At 38.4% G+C, this 26,871-nt stretch overlaps 1 protein-coding gene across 2 annotated transcripts in view; it reads left to right on the forward strand.

Annotated features, from left to right (window-relative positions):
* Positions 1-431: 431 nt before the first annotated feature.
* The window catches only part of si:dkey-91i10.2 (uncharacterized protein LOC555224 homolog), a 64,318-nt gene continuing 37,878 nt past the window's right edge, over positions 432-26,871 (forward strand). For both annotated transcript variants that reach the window (XM_018696548.2, XM_018696547.2), the window contains exon 1: positions 432-777. The gene's annotated coding sequence lies outside the window, so the exon portion shown is untranslated. The remainder of the gene's footprint in view (positions 778-26,871) is intronic.

Genomic DNA, 26,871 nt, shown 5'->3' on the forward strand with positions numbered 1-26,871 from the left:
AGTGAACACCACCACGATCTTGTCTCCCTGCTCATTGAGTCTTGCCGTGGCTGAGGAAGGGGACATATGGGCTGAGCGTGACCACAGCCAGATGGCTAGCGCTGTCTTCACTAGCTGTCGGAAATATCAAAGTTGCAACATGAATATATGAATATTCCATCCATCCATCCATCTATCGCTAGTCTATAACAGGGCTGACATGATTATATGAACAACCCACCAAGGGCTAAAAATGTATAAATGTAAATGTATATTCATTCATGTTTGTGCCATGGAAATGAGACTATTTGATACCCTGGATAAGACGTGTGTTTTTCTTGTTTACTGATCCACTGTTTTGCCAGACGAAATAGACTAATAAACATTGAATTACAGAAAACATAAAATTACACCAAGGTTGAAGAAACAATACGTAGGATAACACTAATCAAAATTTAAAACTGTGAGTATTGTTTTTTCGAGAAGAACATGAAAGCAGCACAGTTCCCAAGGAAAAACTCGCGAAGGAAAGAGGTCGTGTATCCGGGATCCTCCAGTAAAATCCCCTGAACAGCACGAGGGAAAGATGGACCGTAAATAAATGACCGACTAGTGCGTGATTTTATGGCAGTGCCGTTGCCGTCAGAGCACGAATCCCGGTCTGTAACTCAATTCAGATCCTTCGGTCTGAAGAGCTGCGAAGGTTCAACCTGCCTGGATTCAGATTCAGCCAGACACCAGACTTCTTCTCTGTGATATGATGGAGGTGTAAGCGCCCTGAAAACAGGCTAACCCTGAGTAAGTAGCCTAGCATAAACAAGAACGAATGACAAATTAAATCAAAGAGCAGATAAGTGATTGATGATAACCTAATTTTTTTGCTTCACCAATCAATGTTGCAAATCACTTAAGTATTTCTTTGGGGATTTGTGTGTATTTGTGGCCCTACACTGTGATTTTACACTTACGTTTACGTGCTTAATGTGTATTGCAGTCTTTTTACGCCATTAAATTCTATACAATGTTAGGCTACTATCCTTTAACATATCTACAGGGTTTCTGACGATATTTGTGTTATCATTCTGCAGCATGTCATGGTTTTACTTTATGTCTTTGATCCTGATGTTTGAATAACTGAAAAGAAGCTGGGAATTTGTGTGGTCTTAGTTACAGGTGCAAATATGTTTTGTTTGTTTTTTTAGATTGTAGACAAAAATGCGCCCTCATCTTAAGGCAACCGAATATGGAGTCTACAGAGTTTTTATTTTGTCTGTTATTAAGGTACATTGTCATTAGAGGATAAAATATTCCAAAAAATTTTCTCCATATGATATGTAATAAATCAATAATAATATTGTATTTTGAAGCTCAAGACTGAACTTTCAGTCTCAACTTTTAAGCCAACAGTGACAAGACATCCATTAATGTGCTGGGAAAAATCAATCTTTGAACATTTACAATTCTTCTCTGTCTACTTAGAGATCATCTGATACAACTGAAAGCTCTAAAACAGCTACTAAGTGGAACTTGTGGTGATATTATTCTGTCAGCCTGAAAATAAATAAATAACTAAATTTACAGTGATTTAAAAAAAAAAAAGGATATGGCAAATTGCATTGGAGAAACTTCGATCAGTAAATATTTGTTTTTTGTTTTTTTGTTTTTTTACAAAAGACTTAACTTATCAAAATCACTTGATTCAATTCTTTTTGATTAGTTAAACAAATGATTGACTAATACAGTTGTAATTGTCTAAATTGCTTCGCATCTATGCTGCAAAACTCAGGCTGCACCACAAATGATGCTCTGGCTCCATGCGCTAAAGAACGTCAGAATGTCATTACCTGAGTCAAAGGAGGGAAACTGCTGCCAGGCTGAACTCTCGTCACCTTTGAGAGTTGTCCCGACAGCCTGAACACTGTCCTCTGTGTCAAACAGCCCTATAGACATGGAGTACTATATCTGTGGTGTGTGCAGGTTTTTCAGTGTTCTGCAATTACAAATAGCCATAAGATTTTTTAAGCAAAACTAAGCTGAGGGGATTTCTGATATAATTTATGCTCAAGATGGGGGAGCGTAAAACCATGCCACATTAGACAGATGACTGTATTTATCTTCATTTTCTGTTCCCTCTGTGTGATGTCATTTAGTAAATAAAATAGTATGGCAGTGTTGGCAGTTGGCAGTTATTCCTTATTACCCTAGGGGAGTCCCTGGAGTCTCTCAGATGCTCCTGGGAGTCCTTTAGCGCAACATTGTGGGGGTGACTGTACTGTAGAAAGCAGGTGCATCCAAGCCATGACTGAAAATGCCTCTAAAGCTGATGAGAAAGCTGGCTGATGTCCAGACTGCAGTCAGATAATGTTAATGAATACAGTAAAGTTGTGTTATTTGCACTAGCAGCACTTTCTTTGTTTTCTAGGAATGGAAAATTCTGTGTAATGGACCTCAGACTTGCTACACATAAATAGTTGATGAAAACTGACTTAGTTGGAGTGCTGTTCTTTTTTTCTTTCTAAGATTACTGACTAGTCACATGACTGGGACTGGAAAACCATTTGAATTGTCATGGGTGCTCTGACAAAAGCACAGGGCATGTACTAGTGCACCATTGAACATGTAACTGCTTTGCTTGCATAATGTTTGACTTGTGTGGTTATAAGCAGGAAAGATGTCATTAAGAGAATCAGCTTCTTGAGTTATGATTAGTTTGGATTTTTATTACGACTTACTTTTAAGTTGATCATCATTAAAATCATAGACTGTATATAAAGATGGACGTCTTTTCCGGGTCTGAAAAATTAAGCCAATGCGGAAGTGCCCCGCATTGTCATGCCCCCTGCTGGGGGCGACACGTGTGGTTGCAAAAAGAAGTCCGTTTGTATGGAAGTCTATGAGAAAATGTCCCTCTTTTTCACTTGATTTAATACCTCAGTAAACATTGTCTTGGTGAGTTTATGGTCTCAATCGCTAGATGAAATTCTTTTTCAATACAACATGATGTTGATTTTGTAAGTTACGGTCGAATTTAGAGGACAACAGACGATAAAGCAGGGTATGCTTTAGGGCGTGGCTACTGTATGATTGACAGCTGTCAATCATGATAGAGGACCGAGCGGTTCGTCTCAGAGCTGTTATCTGGTGAACTGATTCAGTTCATTTTAACATTTTGTTTGCCCTAAAATATTTTGTTTCGCGTTCGGTTGTACCAATAGACACTCCAAGGAGACGGCTATTAATTTCTTGGTAAGTACATTTTGTTTTAAGCCTGTGTTTCGCTAGCCAAAATTGGCATTCCACTCTCACAGTTACGGGAATTATGGATGCATCTTGCTAACCAAGCTAACTAGCTCATGCTAGCGTTAGCTGATAACTTAGTATTCTATCAGTACGTGGCTAATTGGATAATTTACATGTGGTTAAAACGGTGTCACCAACTTTTCACGATATGACGAGTAGAGTCATGAGTCATAAACACGTTTAAATCTCCATTTAGAAATGCTGTTCACACACAAAATGATCATATAACAAAGTTATAGTGTTGAAGTGTAATTTTTTACACAATGTGTAGGAAAACATTTGTTCTGTAGGAGTTTGGTTAGTTAATGCTGAAAGTACATGATAGTCCTCAAATGAAGCAGACATTTAGACCTCTGACAGCTGGCTCATGTATGTGATTCATTGTGATCCACCATGTCTTAACTAGTGTTTGTCTTTTATTGTAATTCAAAGGTATCCACACTGTGAAAGCTGAATGACTGGTACCAACAGAAGGAGCAACCTCATTGAGCAGTATATTTGATGTAATTCATCTGGCCTCAGATGCAGGACACTGCATCAACAACATTCTTATTCTCAAATGGGTTGTTATGATGATGCCAGAAAACCACATCCAGTTCAGCTTCCTCTGACCAACCTTTTAGAAGTTTGTTATATTCTGTCTGTCATCACAGGTTGAATTTCTTGCCTTTGACTTTGTTTCTTAGGTGATAAAGCAACATTTTTAAAAACAGAATTTAGAAAACATAAAACTAGAATTAAATGATGGGTCCACTGCAGCACGGTCAGAAGTCAGCTAGAAGTGCAATCAGGATCCACCTTTGTAATTTGTGATCCGTTTGTTATATTGAATTTTAAATAAACTTACTGTGATAATGGTACTGAGTGCATTTTTCATTACGTACATTTAACTGTTACCTCTTTCTTCAGCAGGAATCTTACAGGACACTTAGGTGAATCTGTGTTTTCAGTGTCATTAAAATGGATAAGTACATAAGACAATTATGGGACAGAACAAACTCTTAATATCTGTCATTTGATCTTAATACCTTTATTGCAAGTTGAGAAGTACATTAACTCAGCAACACCAGACAGATGTATAATGAATGTAATAAATGGACGAACTAAACAATGTAGTGCACAATTTACCATTAAAAAATAAAAATAAAATACAGCTGTGGATCAAGATAAAGGTGAATCCCAGTAACAAATACAATTTACAGAGGAAATGACATAATAATACATAGCTTGCAGCGTGATGTACAACACTACCACTTAAACAATGACTATAAATGTGTGTGGCCATAACACTGTTCACAAACCTGCAGGTCTGTTTGCTGGATCGTCACCACCCTTCTGGATACTGCAGGTGGAGGTGGTGCAGGTCCTCTGTTGTTGCAAAAGGGTGCAGCTGTCCCAATGATCCAAACCATGGCTGGTGTTACAAAAAAAAAACAACAACAACAACAAAAAAACAAATGTGTCATATTGTGGGCAGACAAAAACAAAAGAAACACCACTTTCATTAGATGAGCTCCATACTATTATCTGGAACCACATTATTCCAGGAAATATCCCTTACAGCCTTTAAATGTAGTCTATGTTTATAGCAGCTAGCTAACATTAATTAACATCATTGACAATCCACTGTAACTTAGCAATCACAAAGTTAGGTAATGTACACTTAAACAACGTAATTACAACAACATTTTTAACACTTATAAAATTTACCTCAAATTATGGAAGTTAACTTGAATGAATTAAATATGGTTACTTAGGTTTTTTTGGTTTTCAAAACGGCAGTTTACAAACCAATGGGTGACGTCACGGTGGGTACGTCCATCTTTATGTACAGTCTATGATTAAAATAAGTTGTTCCAACTACTTTTTCTGCTTGAATGAAAATGATTTTTTTTGTGCACTCAACAATAATTATCATGAACTCTAATTATTGCATAATCTTAAAGTTAACAACATAGAGAATGATAACAATATACATGTAGTATCAACTCCAGAAAACAACTCATTGTATTTAAATGCCATCAGTAAATGCCACATACTGACTTTCACCATTACCTTGAGCTCCTCTCTCACAAGATCAAATCCCGGACCCATTCTCTGGCTCAAAACCTGAAGCAATGACTGCAGAACAGGGACATGCTGGAAGCTTCTATCTTCTTCCCTACTGAGTACATTCTCCACCACAGCAAACTTCAAACTGAGGAAACCACCTCTTGTAGGCAGAAGAAAATAGGCCACCACTACTCAGAGGTCAAGGGGCTGGTATCACATAGACTTTCAGCAAATTTCTTGATAATTCTGATCTAAGAATACCCCATGTTTCGAAGGAACAAAAACAATCTTGCTAAAGACATGGCAGAGGTTGCCCACCATGACCATGGTGTAGTGTGTAATGTTTTAGCAACGTTGTAAAGCTTTCAAATGTACACATTTTGCTTCCCCAGCCCAATATGTTGTCCCATATCTAAAGAAATTTAGATATCTAAAGAAATTTTAGATATCTAAAGAAAATTAGATATGGGCCAACGTAACAAAACATGAATCATCATAGAAAGACACAGTATCATTGAATCAACTATTGTCCTTTTAGCGCTGTAGTTTTTATGTCAGGTACATGTAGGTCTGGGTGATACTGACAGAATCACATATGCAAAAATTTGATCATGATTTTACTCTCCACAGCACAAATGAAAAGACCTAATAGGCTGAACTGATTCGTCAAATGTAACTTTATCATTCTTACCCTTCACTGTGCTAAAGGGTATGATGGCCAGACATTATTCTGCTAAGTATTGCTAGTGCTAGCAATGTGTAGTAGAACAACATATTCCATCAACTGTATTAGTTGCTCTAGCTTTGTATATGAGTCCACTATTGGTCATATCACAAATGAGAATATGACCAAGTTCATTTCTTTAGTGCAATTCATTTATAAATGAAATGATACTCATGTTGAAAATATATGCTCAGCTTACAGATCCTCAAGCACACAGTCTTAACTCTCTGTTTTTCCAGGCATGTGAAGTAAGTGGAGGAGGGGACTTTAAAAAATTGGCTTGTCAACTTAACTTTTCTCTACCTTGGTTCAGGATTTCAAGTTACCACAACTTAAAATTTGTTTCAAGTAAATTAATGCAGCAATTTGAATTTAATATAATCACCAATAATATTGTTGAAACACAACATATCAAAATAATGTTTGCAACTTTTATTGTTTATTATAATAAATTCTAATTTTTATGTTGCAACCATGCATTTAATTAAGTGGTTGTAACAGGTCATCTGAATTACTTTTTGTGTTAGTGTAAGTCTAGTAGAAATATTTCAGCAAATTTTAAATGAACTTGCTTGCAGGGCATTTTTCTTTCACTTTGTAAGTGAACGTGACACCCACTAATGGTGAGGTGATGTGATAAAAGGTCAAGCAGTGGATTTTCAGATTCTTATAGCTTCCTGCTAGCCACACACACACAGACACACACACACACAGCTAAACAGGAGTCAATAAGACTAGATTAAATGAGACAATCAAGGTCCAGGTCGATCTGTCAAGCTAAGGCAGCCAAAATGCATGGCAGGAATACTAAGGGCCCTCCAGTGCTAATGTGTACACTTGTAACAGGCAGAGTAATACTGGTTTTATCTTAGAGCAAGATCAGCTTGGCTGGACAGAGTAAAATTACCATTAACATATTGGCAGAGTTCAGGTGTTTTTTTAGTCCATTGACTTCTAGTTACTTGCATCCTAAGTAACAGTCATTACTGTGGTCGTTAAAGGATTAAGGTTATATGGTATGAGGCACTTTCTGCACAGTATACAGTTGATTAGAAACGGACACTGCTTTATATGATTACAGTGTAGATTTAAGTATGATTACTGTTGTATGGACTTCTTCAAATGCTTATAAATAATGTAACATGTCAGGATTTTAGCAAAGTCAAAATAAACTTCTCATAAAACTCACAGATAATAATGATGTATTGCATTTTGAGCTGAGTCTCTTAAGCTGATAAATCACAGCAAGTGTAGTATCATATTGTGATGATGACATGTCCAAATGAGTAATTGCATGCAATTAACAAGGTTATTTTTTGTTTTTAGCAGTGGTCATAGGTCATTGTGTTAAACACTAGTTTGTTAATTTCACATGATTTTGAATACATTTGCCATATTGCAATATATAGCAATATCAGAGAAATATTCTTATTTATTTGACAAAATAGATAAGATTTGTTGTCACTATATGACTAACTGTAAGTATGGAACTTTGATCACATAATGATAACTGAGTTAGCTCTATCTGGAGAGATTTTTGTCACACTTTGTCCAAAATCAGGAATGAACTTACATTTTATATTTTGATATTGTTTTCAACCAGGGTCCCACAATGGTGGTACAGTGATTACTTCTGAATGAATGTGAGCGGTTGTCTGCATCAGCCCCCTTGGGCCTCAGATCCCATGATCTTCCATAAGATAAGCAAGTGCACTGCAGATAATGGATGGACAGGTTCAACCATATCACTCAGGCCTATCATGCACAAAAGAGTTCTGTCAGTTTTTGTTGACTTGAAACGTCTGAGGGGGCAAACCTCATCACAGACTTGTGTTGTTTTTCAAATGTGTTTTACATTTCAAGCTGCAGATGTTTTTTAAGAGCACAGTGATTACACCTTCAGAAAGAAAAGCAACAAAGGAAATCTGGCCCAAATGATACACTGCAGTAGAAAGTCCCTGATGTTGAGTTTGTTGATGGTATCTCTTTGGAGATTTACATTTTGGAATTTTTGGCAAAAATTGCCAAATATGCCAAATAAAAATGGCAATGGGAGTGTGTTTTAGGCAGCCAAATATTTTTGAACCTCATACACTGAACCCTGTTGTCCCCAGAGAACCTCCTTTGTTCTCATGTCCTGCCTGTAACTCAACCCCTTGTGTCCTGAACAGTCAGTCACAGCTGCATGCACAGCCACATGAAGGCAGCATGACTGACTGTGTGTGTGTGTGTGTGTGTGTGTGTGTGTGTTACCCAACCTGGGGGGATGACAGTCCAGAGTCCTATCCCTATTATGAACAGCGACTAATTACCAATGGAGTAAGCTGCAGCAACAATAAACTGCTTCAGAGACCATTGAGAAATGCTGCTGCTGGAGATGAAACAGTTAATTATGCCCTTTTACGCTGCATGTACACATCTTCAAAATATGGCTTTAGACTCTTGGAGACAGTTAAATCAAAGTGGGGGTCGAACAGTCTTGACTGATCTAGTGTAGTTTGGGTCATGCAGAGCTACTTACCTTGTCTACTGAGGGAAAGCGAAAGCTAGAGTGAGAACAAAAACTTTTTTTAAGAGGCAGCCTGGGGAGCAGGAAGATCACTCGATAAAATGCTAATACAAGAGTTTAGGAACCATGCTCTGTCAGTCTGTCGATGCTTGCTGGACCAGCTACCTACGAGATCTCGTCTCTTCTTCAGACTGTACATATTATTCCAGTACTCCAGTTATCTATTACTTTATACCTCTACTCCACTACATTTCAGAGGCAAATATTGTACTTTTTACTCCATTTATTTCAGAGCTATGGTGAAATATACATACTTGAAATAGACATCGCAGGGTATGAAATTGCTGAGAAATCTGATTGAAGCTCTGGAACTGTACACATTGATCTTTTCAGTTCTCCTGCAGAAGTTGTTTGCTGTGTGTTGTGTGGCAGTTGATTGTCCAAAACTCAATATGTTTTCATAGGAAATGTGTCAGTTTTGGTGTTTAACCTTCTTACAGCATTCATTTCTAGTATCTGTGTTAGAGTTGTTCCTTCTCTAATGCTGCCTTCATCCCATAATAATATTATCTTGATTAGCCTGCATAATCCATCCAGGTTCATTAGTGTTGTAGCATTAGCATACTATAGTACAGAACCTGTAATTGTGGTATATAATCAATGATGTAGTGGTAAATAGAGAGTATGGTTTAAAGTACAGTGTAACCTCCAGTGTTAAATATTTTTAGCAAACCAGCTGAACAAAACAATTCAAAAACTAAAACTGAAAAACCATTAGTCTAAAAATATAGGTAAAGTAAGTACTTTTAATTGGACCTGACATGTTTACCACTTCCTACATCATTCACAACTCTTGTATCTCCTGCATGTAAAATAACTATTAGGCATTTCTAATAAGTCAGACTAAAGAGTATAGTATGTTATGACTTTAAAGTAACCTTATGCAGCAGCAGCTTCCTGTCAGTGCAGTCATTTTTTAAAAGCATAACCCCACTGACAGCCTGTGGCAGAGTAAAAAGCTCACTCATTGCATGACCTCTCCACCCATCATCTAGTGTAACCGTGAATAAGGCTGCGGGGCTCAAGCTGCACTCACTCCATATTTGTAACCTTGCTCCCATTTTCTGGACCTCTTTTCCCCTTTTCTTTCTCTAATGTTCCTGTCTGTTCTTGTCTGTCCAAACCTTCATTTATCTGAGTTCTATTCATTGTGTCTGTCTTTTTGCCTACTGGAGAGGAAAAAAAATCTAGGCTCAGCTGGATAAAATGCACCGACTCCCCGTTAACACACACAATTCCTATACAAGTGGTGCAGGGGCAAAAAAATCTTTACCAATAACTGTAGAGACAAGGATTCAGGGCGTCTCCAGCTTAATTATATATTGCAATAAACATATGGTGGGAATCCAGAGAGGGATCATGTCATTGTTACTGCAGTGAAGACCACTTCTGGCTGTGCATAGATGGATGCGGAACTGAAAAATATAATAATACAGTGATTTTATTACAATAAAATCCATTAAAGAATACATTTAATAAAACATTTAAGCTCTTGTGACAGGCTCCGTAAAAGTTTAGTTTTAGTAAATTGTACTTTTAGTACAATTCTATATTATCACCTGATCTTATTTCTATCTCACTGCTCTTCATGAAAGCACCACAGATTCAGAGTATAACTATTTTTTAATCTCATCTGACACGTAAGAATCGCTCACCAGATCTCTCCCAATGGCTACCCTTGAGGTAATTAGCCATTCATGTCTGCTCTACAAAAAAAGCAAAAATAGCATTCTGACTGAGTGGATTTTTGCCAATGAGAATTTTTCATAAAGAGCAAGAAATGAACACACTACACAGTTAGGCATTGTTCTATCAGATTTTCATCCGATTAGTGAAGGCAGTGGCATTTTACTGGCAAAATATATTTCTCTCAGAGGAGATTGCTCCCAGTGTGTAATCATGTGTGTATGTCTGTGCATGTTTGTGCATGTGATGCCAGATGCAAAATGTTAATGAGAGTGAAAGCCTCTGTGTTGCTCTACCTGACAGTTTGAAGACAGCTTCTATTTGTGTGTGCATTCTGTGTGTGTTTACGTCCACAACCTTCCACTGGACTATTAGGATTCTAGTCAGAGCACATTTTTAGCAGAAGGAAGGATTATCCTGAAAGCAGTTCAGTCGGCATGCCTGTTTTCAGTAAAGCGGTTGGTTAGTTGATCAGCAGGGTCTTGAAGGAGACTGTCTGGTTCAAGGGGTGAAGACCCTGCTCTGACTCTCATATATTGACATTTCAAGTCTGGATATACCTGGGTCTGGTTATACCAAGGCATAGTAACAATAAAACCTTCAGCACTAGCATTCCGACTGAAAATAGCACTGTATTAAAAATCTGCATAAAGATGTGAAATTCAATCCCGGAAGATAATTTTAAGTACTAGATCTGTAAGTTTGAAGGGTTATCTGACACCGAAACAATGCAAAGTGTTTTTTAATATTTTTAAACATGATTTACATTTCTTGGACACACTCAATGCAGCCAGCACCAAATGTTCTTTTTTGATATCTGCACTTTTTTAATACTTACTTAGCTTTTTTCACTGTATCTTCACTTCTGTCTTTCTATGTTTAACATTAGAAACTCCTTTTTTTATGACAACTGCTTCACTGGTGGGTGTGCCTTTTGATCCAGAGATAGCCCAAGGTCTCTTCTGATGGCTTTTCCATGTGCCTTTATTCAAAGGCAGGCAACCTTGTGTGGCTCCCTGCTCTTTCCTTGGACCCTTGGTTATGTCACTGTCATTGTATAATGTTGCACTCTTCAGCACAGCTGTGTTTGGTGCAGACACGGACCTCATCCTCATGCAGAATAACTGACTCCAACAGTTCACAGCCATCGCCTGTTGCCCTCATTCTGCCTAAGTACAGTGTCATTGAGATTCAAAAAGCCTTGCCCACTGTCTGAATATATTCTGCATTATAATATGTATCAGCCAGCCTCCTCTATTGATGTGTAAATGCTGAATTTTCTGCAGTATTCCCAAGCTTCCTGCTATTACTATGAAGATTGCCGTGGTTGAATTTTGATGGGTAATGTGTTTTAATTTCTGCCGCCCACGCAGTAGTCTTTATGAGCAGTCACCTCTTGGGAAAAGAGGAATAACATTGATCTCTGTGTTTCAGAGGCTAATCTTCACTTTATTGAAGATGATCCAGCCAACATCAATTCTGGTTTATTTTCACTTCAGGAGATTTAATACATTCAGTCCATAGGACCATCTGCAGATATGCTGCACAGATACACCAAAGAGTTAACCACACTATGTTCACTGTTTCTACTGAGGTACTTAATTTAGGTTGAATATTAAGAGAGGTGTCCATCTGATAAAGAAACTCAGTCATGTTTCTGTAGTGGTGCAGATCTACTTGCCAGTTTCCTGTTTGGCTAATACCTCAGAGTCAGATGCATGCTGATGCCTCTCGGCAGAAAAAAGGCACTGTTTGATGAAGTGGAGCTGTTTAACATTTTGAAGAAAGTGCCCATTTCTTATTTCCCTGTGGTGATATTTCAGCCAGGAAGCCAGTGTATATTTTTGTTGGAAATGATGATGAAAAGGATATGAACCACCAACAGCATAATCTTGCATTACATCAGCCGTGCTAACCAAATCTGTTTTATCATCTGGAGGAGTTCAATAAAGGCAGGCTGATGAGAGACACAACCGGTTGAGGCAGATGGCCGCCCACCCTGAGTCCGGTTCTGCTTGAGGTTTCTGCCTCTTAAAAGGAAGTTTTTCCTTGCCACTGTCACCTAGTGCTTGCTCATGGTTGAGATGACTTTTGTTGTGATTTGGCGTTATATAAATAAAATTGAATTGAATTGAAACTGTGTACCAAGAGATTCAGCTTTTGGACTATATAGGACACTGTAGAGACAGATAGATTGACAGGAAAATTGGATTTCAAGCCTTCCAAACAGGAGGGCTGGGTTCATTGAGTGTACTGTGTGGCTGTAGGCATGCTGATTATGATAGCAATCTCCCTTCTGCACATGGAGATTTAAATCAGCCAATACACAGCTCAGGAGGGAGCATGTGTACACACACTGTATGCTGACATGTTCATTCACAAACTCATCTGAGAATACAGGTCATCAAGTTTTCTTTATATAACATCCAACTTATATATGCCAGTTTAATGGAGTTCTGCAGTAGCCACTTTTTCCTAGCAGACCTTCTAAGAACAGATGGAAAATTACATAATAAATGAGATTACTGGGTCATGATGGTTACATGTGGCCCTGTTTTCCATTTATTTCACCTTTTGTAGGCAGGTCACCCATTCCCAGCATGGTACAATCAATAAGAACACACACATACACTACCAGAATATTTGGCTGTTGCTGAGCAGAGCAGATCATCACAACATATTAGCTTGCACACATCACTCCAATACAAGAGAATGCCATGTTTTAGCATCACTTGATAGACCTATAGTAAGAAGCCCTCATCTTGGTATGGGTGTTGGTATTTTTGTCAGCAGTGCCATCAGTCAATCAGTTTGTTAATAAACATAAAACCTAAAACAGTTTTGGTAATTGATTAGTTGTTCAAGTCATTCAAACATCCTACCACCTTCTTAAATGTGAGAATTTACTGGTTTTCTCTTTAATTAAAGTCGTGGTAAAGGGTTTAAAAGAACAAAGACAACACTCTGGCATCTTGGAAAATGTAAAGGACAATTAGATTTTATTGTACCTGTCTTTTATAAATGAAATCAGTAATATGAAAAATAATTGGTAGATTAATTGATAACAAAAAGTTGCAGTTGCAACTGTAGATGTTAAATGTATACTTATGGAATCACCAAAGTCATTAGAATTCAGTGTATGGGAATGATGAATGTCAGTACAAAATTACATTCAGTAGTTGGTAAGATATGTCTAAACCAAAGTCAAAAGACAAAACAGAATAGAATAAGTAACAGATATTCATTAGGCACCTGTACACAAGTTAATAGAACTAATCATCCAGATCAGTGGAGTGACTACATCCCACACACAAAAGGCTCACAACAAAGTGGAATTGCTACAATTAAACACAACTGTAAAGCACAAGTGACCAAAAGTGCAACAGTCACCACAGAAAATGGCTACAATGTAGTCAACTACTACACACAAATGTTGTCAACTTAACTACAAGAAGTTGCAGTGAAGTATAAAATTACAAGGGAAACAATTCCAACAGTTTCATATCAAATTTATTATTCATTTATTTATTCATTTATTGTGGACATCACAATAATATTGGACAAACCAGATGCATTGCTTGAGTGTTTTAGCACAAGAACTAATTCTCAACACTTGTCCATAGGAGGTTTTTGAGAAAGATGTAAGAAAGTACATGTTTAAAAAAAATCATCCTATAGAAATAATCTGTTAAAAAATTAGGGACCTTAACATAGACAGTTTCACTCATTCACTCATTCAAGTTAATATTCTCATGTGAACACCTCTGTCCAGACTTTGGCCACTTTTTGAGGCTTCTGTTAAAGATGTTCATATCAGTCTCCAGTTTCAGTTCATTGGGAAGAGAGTTCGTCTCGCTCCTTTAAGAGAGAAGCTGGACTGTCCAAAAGAAATCTTATACATTGGAACTATACAGTCCCCACTGGTAGAGCCTCGAGTGATCGGTCTGTTAGAGTTTTGACGTCTAGTGACCAGAGCAGAGAATAGTGATGACACAGAATTATTTGTATGATTTCACAGTGATGCCATCTTATTGGTTTCTTATCAAAGACCTTAATTGCCTGCTTATATAATGAGATGACACATTTCATTGTAGGAGGTGATGTTTGTGACCATGATGTGATACAGTAAGAAAGATGGGAAAAAATAATTGCATGCATATATATAAAAGCACCATGATGAGATAAGTCCCTTCTGATGAAGCAAAAGCAGTTCAGGTTTGTTTTGACCTGTTTACATAGATTTTTAACTTGGCTATGAAATTTTAAATTATTGTCTAGAATAATACCCAAGTACCTTGTTTCATTTACCTCTTCAATTATATGATTATTTATGTACACCTTAAATGTACCAGAGGGCTTTTTGTTAATAGAGAAGCACATGGAGACTGTTTTCTTAGTGTTTAGTGTTAAATGAGACAACTCAAGCCAGTTATAGATGTTGGATAAGGCCTGTGTCAACTGCTGTCCTGCCAGGCTTGGTGTTTTAGCAGATGCATAGATAACAGTGTCATCTGCATAAATCAAGCAGGTAACGCCCTGACAACAGTTTGGAATGTCATTTATGTACACTGCGAACATCAATGGACCTAAGACAGATCCCTGCGGCACTCCCATGTCATTGGGACAGAGATTGGCCTTAACCACAGCAGAGCTGTAGATGACATTTTAAAATGCTGCATTTTATGAATATGCAGTAATCAACTGTGTCAAAGGTCTTTTTTGGGTCTAAGAACACAGCTCCAACAACATGGCCTTTGTCCAGTGTTTTTTTATTGTTTCTAATAGGCAGCAGTTAGCTGTCTCTGTGGAGTACTTTTGTCTGAAACTAAACTGCTGAGGATGCAGCAATTGGTTCGATTGTAGATATTCAGTTAGTTCCTCTGCAACAATCTTCTCCAAAACTTTAGAGACAACTGGAAGAATGGCAACAGTCCTGTAGTTACTGGCTATTTCCTTATCCCCTGATTTATGTATCGGTGTTACTACAGCAATCTTCCAACTCTGTGGGAATATATTTGACTGTATTGAAAGATTAAGCAGATGTGTAATTGGTGGTAATAGATGATTTTGATATTTTTTTTATTAGTGCAGCATTGAGGCTAAGGACATCCTTTGACATGGAATTGCTCATGTTTGCAATGACTTTTTTGATTTTATCCTGGCAGACCTCCTTAATTTTAAACAAATCATTATCATCAAAACAGTCTTCATTGTGAGATAGGTGAATTCCCTTAAAGTTGTTTGCTAGATCATGTACAGATTCAGTGAAAAAACTATTAAAAGCATTTGCAAGCATCTGGTTACTCTGAATGAGATTTCCATGAACTTTGAGAGAGCTGATTGTTGGATGCGTTTTCTTGCTGGAGTTAGTTAGCTTGTTTATACATTTCCATAATTTAGAACTATTACTATTAGCCTCTTCTATCATTCTGGTGAAATAGTTAGTTTTAGCCTTTCGCATTTCACATATCACTTGATTCCTGAGAGTAGTGTAAAGAAGGTCATCAGTATTATTTTTTGAAATTAGAGATATTTTATGAGCAAGATTGCATTTTTTCATTATTTGCCAAATGTCACTATTGAACCATGGGAGGGAGTATTTCTTAGGTTTACTTTCCCAGGATTTTGTGTACTTGTTTATTAAGTCACAAAATGTGGTAGTAAATTTATTGGCACAGTGGTTTAGAACCTTTTAGTTCCCAATTTATTTGTCATAGATCCTGCTCAAAGTCATCTAATTTTGATTTTAGAATTCCTGTGGTTAAAACTTTCATTTCTGTTTTATTATGATGTTTTAGGCGTAGTTTAGTTAACTTGGCTGGCTTTAGTTAACTGGCAATAAGAATCATGTTATGATCTGACAGCCCCGTGATCAAATTATATTTTTAATTAATCTCTCTAGCCTATTTGTAAATATAAAATCTATACAGTGTTTCACTTTGTCTAGTTATTCTTTAGGCCTTTCTATCATCTGTTTATATTTAAATTAATTCCATTAGTGATTTTTGTTTTCTGCCTGCCAGTTTATAAAAAATTAATGTTTCTCCACACAAGGACACAGGACGTTGAGAGGGGCTGTTTGCTCAGCTTGTTTCTCTGATAACTGAAGATCCAGACGTCTGATGACAAAAATCCTTCATCTGGTTACATGGATGGTGACCAGAACATTTCCGGTTCTGTGCTCCAGACTCGCAGCACAGGGGAGAGACATACTGCTGAGAACATCACTGCTAGTCTGAGGTACATTGTTGATGAGTGGGGCTACACTGCAAAAAACATGACATGACAACATATTATTGTTTTGGTTTGGGTGGGGGGCACGTGTTAATGATGACATCATGGCTAATCGACCTAAATTGGTTTTATTAATTGACTTCAAAAACTAATCAAAATGCCCATCCCTAATAGCTAACTACCCTAGTTAGTTTTCAGCAACATTCCAGGAGGCTTCTTTAAATGTTAAACTCATACCCACACCCAGGTATACCACCAAGTTGCTTCAGTAACTATCCAGTCAAAAGCACAAACAACCAATGACTGAACATAGGAGATGACCCGGAGACTCAAACAAAGGCCATTTGATACACACAGTCCCACACACATTTACCTGACTTCATGGATCTTATGTTATGTCCCACCCTTGGGTGGCTCTACAGGGCACACAACACCTGGAAAAACAACCAAATCAATGTGATTTATAAAAATAAAGACATACCAAAACAACCAAGATACTAAATCAAGACTACGAAAGACACAAACACAAAACACAACAGCAACACAAACTAAAATAAAACCCCAGGCTGAAAGGCAGCAAGACCAGCACAAAGCCTCCCTCTTCTGATGCTGGTACAGGAGCTTTTAAGCACTTCATTCACAGCCAGGTGCACCTCACTGATTACTGATCATGTAGTACTTGGGCAGAGCTCAAGAGAAGACAGGAGAGGAGAGGGACAAACAGAGCACCAGGAACACGCAGCCATAATATTTGGCAGAACTGCACTGGATTTTTAAAATTCCTCCATAAATTCTCCCTTTCTTCTCCGTACCTTTTATAGAGTTCATTCTGACTGAATTTTCTGATCTGAGTTTACCCCAGTTTACCTTTATGTTAGTGGACAAAGACCCAGTTAATGGTTTAAATATAGTCCAGTGTGTCAAGCCTATGGCTACTTTCCTGAATGTGTGTCACTGTGTTCCTTTGTGCTTTGTACTACCCTCCATGAACCTCCACCCAGTCATCCATCACTCTATCGATTGTCAGGCTTCAAAGGACCACAGACTGCCCCACAATGCCCTTGTGGTTGCCAAACGATCAATTGCCAAATAAACACACTGGCAAAGAACATTTTTTACCATGTCCTGTATTTAACACGCTCCTCCCCCTTCAATATATAAACATTTTCATCAAGCCAAGGGGGTCAACAACAATGCATTGTTCCTCTCTAAAAAAGCTAACAGTAACAGCTATTGTGCAGCACTGAGGTCTACATTGTGTGAACACACTGTCTGTGCACACTATTAGGCTTCCTCTTTGTGTGTGGTGTGTGTGTGTGTGTGTGTGGTGTGTGTGTGTGTGTGTGGTGTGTGTGTGTGTGTGTGTGTGTAATCATGTGGACAAATGACATGAGTGAAGCCTGTCTTGTCTTTGCTTCCTGCTGTGTGCTTGCTTATTCAGAAAAACCCACTGCTTCAGTAGCCTGACTCATGCTTTCAGGCTCCCACAGTTATTTACTCATCAGTAGAAGCTGGCTCATGCTCCTTCATCTCTTTGTGCAACCCCTCCCCTGAGTCATGGCGGCTGTGCTAAATTTAGCAGGCCTCAAAAAGTAATGGTGTGGCAAGTTCTTATTAAGTTTACACCCCACAGATGTCTCTCTCTCTCTCTCTCTCTCTCTCTCTCTCTCTCTCTTTCTCTCCTTCTCTCTCTCCCTCATGTTGTGTTGTTGTGTCTTGTTTCCTTGCCTTCCTTTCTCAATAAAAAGCTTGTCCATGACTCACCCACAGCAGAGCAAGGGCCCTATGAATTATTGAACCAATGGTGGAGCCCTCATAAATTATCTAACTGCGTGTCACCAGGCGGAGCAGGGCAGTTCAGTGGATACATCTCATCTTGACCCTCTGTGTCTGTACCACCTACACCTCTGTATGGGTCTGATAACAAGGCAGAGCCAATCTGGACATCAACAGACACACACACACTCACATATTATACATTTTGCAGTAAAGACCTCTTCTTTTTCACTTCCACAGAAACATGCCTGGGCTTTCAAACCAGAAATGACAGTATATAATCTCTGCAAGGTAGAGCAAAGCCAAATCACATTACATCAAGAGATCCAACTAGTAATGTCTACATACAGTACAGTTTACCTACTATTAACATGAATAATGTACCAGTTTACCGCTTTTAGGTCTTTAAACTCCACTAATTTCTTCCATTATTAACAATGGATCCAGTGACTGTGAGTAATGTGAAATGTGTCTCTCACAATTACAAAACCACATACAATTTTAATTAGGATGAAATCTAAGTGTTAGCAAAGCTATCTCTTGAAAACAATGGCCTTCCCCTGTGCTAGAGCTGCAAATAACAAACATTTTAACTACCGATTAACATGTGGAGCCCTCTTAATTAACTGATCAATCATTTAGTCCAATCACTGTCAGAAAATAATGAAAACAATTCATTTCCAGAACATTTTCAGATGTCTTGCTCACAATCATATAAGCGTCATATAAGCGTAACATCTTAAATGCTGGAATCATCAAAAGGATTGATTGGTTATGAGATGTTTGGGTTTTTGGCTGTTTCTGGCTGTTAATGAAGTGCTTACTGTTCCCATCTTTGGGTTTTTGATGTGAAAGGCCTGTCATGTTTTTCAGATGTTTTCCTCACTCCTCAGCCTCACCTGCAGTCATTTAGCCACCATGTGTAGTCATGAATCCTGTTACTGTTTTGGCCTGGTGATGCAGAGCAGCAGGTGCCTAGTGAACACACCCCCTACATGCATTGCCTTGCATTGACCGCTGATAATGGCTTCACCACAGCCTAACATTTCTCTGTTCTCTCACTCTGTCACTTGCTCTTGCTGTCACTGTGGATAATAGAGTCTGACTCAAATAAGCTAAGTGAGGAAGTAGTGTTTTGGTGTGTATGGATGTGGGAAATTTAAAAAAGGTATTAGTCTAATTTTGGCAATAGAAGATCTGTAGCTCTGTTTACTCTGTTTCATACACACAAATACACCAAGAGTTGTCTGGCTGGTGCCTGCATGGTGCCTTTTGTTACCATTATTCTCACAGGAAGTTGGGGTTTTGGGATATCCCTGGATTCTCTCTACATATGGCAAGCAAACAGTAAATGCATACACCACCACACTGTTATTGCAATAAACTAAAGCATGGGACACATACCCTGATAGCAGAGTTTCATGCATTCATGCATGGTATTCAATGAATGGTGTGTTAAAATTGTTTATTCTTATGATACATGCTTCTTTGATAGAGCAGGTGATCTGATTAGATTTTGAACAGCCTGTTGTGTAAATAAATGTGCATATTAATGAGGAGCACTACTAGGAGTCATGATGGATAATGCTTCCCCTTCACAGTCAATAACACATCTTTGATATAAATAAAGGCTGGATTGATTTTTAACAGGCGTAGTTGTTATATTATTTCAATACTGATGTGATGATCATGATTGACAAATAGTCATCCAAATTAAACATAATAACATAATACATTGCCCATGCTTTCCACATGCTCTCTCAACTGTTCACTAGTTGAGCATAGAACTGTTCAAGATTCAAGAGTCAAGAAGCTTTATTTATCCCGAGGGAAATTGCTGTGCAACAGTTGCATACAAGGTGGAAAAGTAATACAGTGTGACAGAGAGTAGAAATAAAGCTATCATAAAATAAGTAAAATAAAGGCTAACATGGGGCACCCCTGTAGCCGAATGGTTGGGGCGCGTATCACATGGGCTTAAGTGCCCTAAGCAGCTGGTTCGCATGTCATTCTCCTATTTCCTGTCTCATCTCCACCGTCCTATCTAAATAAAGGTGAAAACCCTCCAAAAAAATTAAATAAATAAATAAAGGCTAACATAAAATAAAATAAACTAATATTAAATAAATAAATAGCAGCATAAATTACATGTGGAAAAATACAAGTACTAACTAAATAAAGTGATGAGTGACATTATGGCCTCAGGACACTGTCTCCACTGTCCTCTCGCGACCAGAGGTAGATGAGTTATTACATGACTGTTACAGATTTAGGCACAAAATAAATTTGGTTAGGTTAGAGAAAGATCATGATTTGGGTTAAATTAAGTACTTTGTTGAGGTTAAGGGCCCTTTGTTGTCATTGTTACAATAATAACCACATAGTCAAGGTTAGGAATGACTGTAGTCATGGTTCAAAAAACCCAGCATGGATGGTGGGAAATGGGAAAGAAACAATGGACTAGGGTATTCTGAAAGATTAAAAGTCATGATAAATTCTTCAGTAGATCCAGTTGGACTTGACTACAACAGTGGTGCAAATCAAAAGTGAGTATTCTTCCTTGAAAAAAAATTCTAACTGGGGCTCTCTGGTGGCCAAAAATAAGGCAGTGTCTCCCTTATTTCCTGTCATCACTCTGCTGTTGACTTAATATTGAAGGCCTAAAATGCCAGAAGGTTTTCCTCATCAGGAAAGAGCTGCAAGGTCTCTCACCATGATTGATTTCTGTAAAATGTATCTTTTATTTAGTATCAATGTATCATTTATTTAGACATGATGTCTCCATTAGGGTTTTGTCAGGGTAAGTTTCTGGAGAGATGCATTATTAAAGTATGGCAGGACAGCTCCAGTGACTCTGTTGTTGTTGTTAGGGTTATTCCAGGTTTAAAGTCAGGTCTTTTACTGAGAGCCCTGGATTGTGGGTTACTTTTACACAGGACACTGTGAACTTCTGTATGTTATCAAGGTTATCAGCTCAGAGAGCAGCTGTCACTTAAGTCTGACTGAAGAGAATGAAACGAGGGAGAATTAAGGATTAATCAATTGTCAAAATGTGGCCAGGACAATGATACAGCAGCAGCAGCACCTGCCTGCACTTTGCTGTGTTTGTGTGTGTGTAGAACAGAAAGCACCTCATGTATGAAACACAACAGCCGCTTCCCGGTTTCCATGCCAACCACAAGGACTGTTCATGTTGGAGCATGCTCAGTTAGGCTCCCTTCCCTGTAACAATAGCCAGTGAGAGGGCTCACACATACACACAGACACATACACATTCTCTCTTTCACACACACTACTCCAGCTCACAGTGGGAGTGAGACGGAGAGGAGAGGCTGCCTGCTGCGAGCTTATAACACACACCAACCAACAAACGCACACTCGTTTGTAACAAAGGTGAGTACACAAACCTGAAAATATTCCTCTGATTTTCCAACCATTTGTTTTCTTGTTGGTAGGAGTTTGTATCATCACTAGCTTTGGCTCTCTGATGGAAAGACCGGCAAGGTGGAGACAGCTGATAGTAGAAAAACTAGGGGAAGCATGTGCTCTGCTTTGTAAGTGACAGGACAGCATGTTTTCTCTTTCATATATATATATTTATATAACAGCATCATTACACTCAGATTACTCCCTCTTCCAGTTTAGGAAACACCTTTTGCATGCATAGATATTGTCATTTTATGAATGGTTAAAGCAGGTTGAATATTTATTCTGCTCAATCAGAGATGTAGTAGTTGACAAAGCAGGGATCACTCAATAATTCATGTAGCCTTGTATGGTGGAAAGTCAGGGGATGACAGCAGGTGTAATGTGATGCTTTGCATGGACACAGATAGTTCTTTTACACTCTTTTGACCATGTAGCTCAGTTTTACAACCTTCTCTTTGCTTAATCAGATCCTCAGACTACATATCAAGCATTTTAAAACCTGCTCTTTGTCAGCTGACTTTACCCTCAGTCAAAACTCAAAAGGTGAAAAAGGACAATAAATAGATCCAGCCAGGTCTAGATACTTAGGCATATCTGGAAATGTTATATGATCTGCTGATAGGGGGAATGCGAGGAGCTTCTCCTCACGCATGGCTGACCCTCTGTTATCTCATGTGTCTGTATGTGTATGTAGTCCATCTGCCTGAGTGTGGATCAGGAGGGTTCAGCACAAATGATATCTTCAATATTATCTTGTAGTCTCCCCCAGTTTCACTCTCAGAGGCTCACTTAGAGATTCAAACAGAGTTACTACCCACCTCCCACAAGATTAATTGTTGAGGCTGATAAATTTGTGGTTGGTCAATAGTATGTTCCTTTGTAGCCCGCCAGCCCCTTGTGTTTGTGCTGCATTGAGCAACATCAATATCAACAGGCCAAGTCTGTGGCCTAATATGAATACTAGAGGTGCAACCAGGAATGGGTCGTAATGTTGGAATCAATATGAACTTTCCCCACTCATATTTATATGCACATTTATACATTAAAATACAATGTAATGAGTTTTAAGCCATAAGAACATTTTAACTGTTTAACTGTTTTAACTGAACAGTATATATCAACAATCATTGTTTCTTCAAAACAGAGACTGATATTAGTACACCTGTGTTTTAATATATTTTATACAGTAACCTGTACTTATGGATCCCCCACAGGGGAAGTTACAGTTATTGACAAATAAACAATAAGCTGCCTACAACTATAATGTAATGTGTTACAAATGTTTTTATATACTTATTCAATATCATAAGTGTCATCAAAATATTGGCACCATACAGTTCTGTTGGTGAAAAAAAGATTCTGCTGTGCAACCAAGGTTTTGCTGTTACATGTTTTAAAATATTCACTTGCAGTTTTGCTTACATTGTCTGTTTACTTTATGGTTTGAGCAAGTAGTGTACAATGGGTTTATCAGAGCTTACACCCACTAATAAAAATTAGGTGATATACTAAACCAAACCGATGAGCTAAACATGGCTAAAAAGCTGTGTAGTACACCAGAGTTGGTTATATTTGAACTATGGGCCCATCATAAGTGTGATTTGATTAATTGTTAATAGCCTATAAGAATGAAAATAAGAATTGGTGGCACTTTTTAATGCTTTATATTTTTTGTTTGAATTGTTGTTTGCTTAATTTTCTGCTAATCCACTATTAAATTATTTGACTAATTGTTTCAGCTCTTATATCAACCAGTAGTTTGCTCCTGTCTGCTCCATGTGGATCAGTACATGGAGGATGAAGACAACATACTACATTTGTACTGAAATGTCAGCCAGGGGGAGAGCAGACAAATAAGAGATGAGAGGAGGGGACACATGGAGGGATGGAGAGAAGAGAGAGGAGGGACAGAAAATAGAGAGTTGTGGAGTGATGGATGGCAGACAGGGAGAGAGAGTGAGAGGCACTCTTTCACCCTACAGGAAATTGGAAAATAAATTGAGTTGACACAGGCTGGTTTGCATAGTGATATTGATGCTGAGTAGTGGGAGAGGAGAGGTTTGGATTCAGGGCTTAGGGGGTTCACGCAAGGCTAATCATCTCTGTACCCACCAGTTAGAATGACCAAACGGCTTCCTGAGGTTAGTAATTAGGAATTCCATCTGCCATTGATAAAAAAGATACAGTTCATTGTGGTCTGCTGACCCCTCAGTGTCTAATTACATCTTTAGTTTGTCCTATGGAATATTTTAGTCAAATCAGGAACTGGAATCGTACTTCTTCTAGCAAACAGTCCACCTGCAGAAAAATTTCAGCTGAAACTGGAGCATCCTGTGGGAATCTCCTCTATTTTGTATTGGGCCGAATATAAAGTGGCACCTAGTGTGGGACGTCAGGTTTGCTTTTCAGAGCTTAGTGTTTTGATGGCTGCAGAGCAGACAGACAATGTGTGAGTAATGTTACACTCCCTCTTAATGTTTTTTTGTTTTATTCTTTTTCAACATATTTGCTTTACTCTCCTTTCTCCTCTCTGGTGGCTAAATCTTGGAGAGTAGCAACAGACAGGTTTCTACTTGTGATTTCAAATTTGTCACAGATGGAGACGTGCAAAATGCTGCTGAAAAAGATCCAAGACCTCAATACTGTTAGTGGTACGAACACATGTTGTTTGAAACCGAGTATCAAAAGCTGTATATTGCTGAAAACTGGTCAGATTTGCTTGTTCTTTGCTCATTTTTTTTATAACAGTTTCTGATTTAAATCTAAGTTAGTAGACTATACTGTTTACCTTTACACATGTACCTTCAGTTGTTGAAAGAAAACAGGAAAAGATAATCTTGGGGTGGCTGTGGCTTAGGAGGTAGAGCAGTCGTCCACCAATCAGAAGGTCGGTGGTTCGATTCCCGGCTCCTCCAGTCTGCATGCCGAAGTATCCGTGGGCAAGATACTGAACCCCAAATTGCCTCCGATGTGTGTGTTTCACATCGGTGTGTGAATGTGTTTAGAAAGCACATTAAATATATAGAATATGTGCTGTATGAATGGTGTGAATGGGGTGAATGTGATCTGTAGTGTAAAGCGCTTTGAGTGGTTGAAAAAAAAGACTAGAAAAGCGCTATATAAGTACAGTCCATTCATCATAATCCTTTGCCAACATTTTAACAATCTACAAAATATGTACAACAATCTGGCAACAGTATAAGATATGAACAGTTAATGAAAGATTTTCACCCTGCTACAATTATTACAGAGCACACACACATTACAGACTTCATCCATCCTTCAAGTGTTGATGCTTGTCAGTCAGGTCCCTGTAAACTGCAGTGACAGTCAATCAATGGCTCTCATCCCTCTTCATTGCCAATCCCAGCGCCTACCCATCCCCTCTCCTCCCTGCCACATTCCCTTTTCTTTGTCCTCCTTCATGCTACTCATGCTGCTCATTGCATTCCTCCAGCTCTTCCCTGATACCATTTTTTCCTTTCCTCATGTACTTCTTCCTTTTTCTCCCAGGGAGAAAATTGTAGGAATGAGGTCAGACACCATGTGTGTGTGTGTGTGTGTGAGAGAGAGAGAGAGAGAGAGAATATGGATATGAATGTAAGCAGACTGTTGATGTTTTGTTGATGTAGGTGTGGCTGTTGCTGATGTCATTATGATCCCCTGCAGAAATGAAAACAGACACAGGAAAACACCCTGGGGGTGCATGTGTGTGTAGGTTACAGACAAACTGAAGGAGACACAAGATCTGCTTTGATAGTTGTTGGTGTTGTGGGTTTTTGCTTTAGACTGTAGCACAAACACTGGCCTTGGGAAATAATTAGAGCCAGATATACAGGGGCATGAATGGGCTATTCTGGCTGATGTGTTTCAACAAGTACAAGGTACCAAAATAGAGGGAGGGGGAAGTGGGATGTGTTGTTTTGGGCATCAAGAGTTCCAGAGGTAAAAGTCTACAGTGGTATTGACTGACAGTTGGAGCACTAGCAGTTGGCTTGGGTGCACATGAAACTCATTCATTCATTATCTATACTGCTTATCCGTTAAGGGTCGGCAGGGGGCTGGGTCCCATCCCAGCTGACAAGAGTTAGGGTTCACCCTGTACGGATCACCAGTCCATTGCAGGGCCAACACATATAGACAAACAACCATTCACACCTTTTTAGCAATTTTAGAGTCACCAATTAACCTAACCTGCATGTCTTTGGACTGTTGGAGGAAGCCAGAATACCCAGAGAGAACTCACGCAGGCACAGGGAGAACATGAGAAAAGCTGTGGGCTTGAACTGGGACTCAAACCCAGAACCTTTTTGCTGTGAGGCAACAGTGCTAACCATTGCTCAACCTACATGAAACTCCCCTGGATGAATCATCATTACAAAAGATGAACAACTGGTTCCTTTGATAAAAAGTCAAAGGCAGACTGTTTGCATGAAAAACTGAGGAGGAGAGAAGCCAACTATGACTCCCAAATTGCAACTCTTTTAAAAACATCCAATTACAGAACATAAACGTCTGTGGGTACATGCTGATGGGAAACTGCAGATTAAGATTACACAATAATATATTTAGCAGTTTAAACTAATTTAAGGTCAGTTTTGGATTAACTAGAGTGCCATGTTTTGTCCCAGTGTGAGGGACATTGTATTTTGAATTTGCTACAGCTCACATACAGTTTGTTCTCCATTGCAATATTGGTTGATGCTTATGGATATTGTGGTAATTGAAAGAATTAAAATTGGCAACTTTAACACAAACCTATATTTTTGTTAAATTATCTATTTTGAAGAACTCTCTTAACTTGACTCTAGTGTGACCAGACCTGGGTATCATTTGAAGTGATTTAGTACTGACGTCAACATGAGTATGAAAAAGCAGGGATGCAACTGATTAATCTGCTCAATCATTTTTTTAAGTTTCTTAATTAAATTAAAAATCATGTGGTTTATATGCCATAAAAGCATATTCTTAATCACAATAGCAAAAGGTACTCGTAATTGGAAAAAGGAGTTGAAGACCAAACAACATACAGGAAATAAAATATAAATGAATATACAATAAATCCGAGGACCACTCCATTTAAGTTAAGGACCTGATCAAGCACAATAACCCATGTTTCTCA

Source organism: Lates calcarifer, linkage group LG1, assembly GCF_001640805.2.
Source record: "Lates calcarifer isolate ASB-BC8 linkage group LG1, TLL_Latcal_v3, whole genome shotgun sequence".
NCBI classification, from domain to species: domain Eukaryota; kingdom Metazoa; phylum Chordata; class Actinopteri; family Centropomidae; genus Lates; species Lates calcarifer.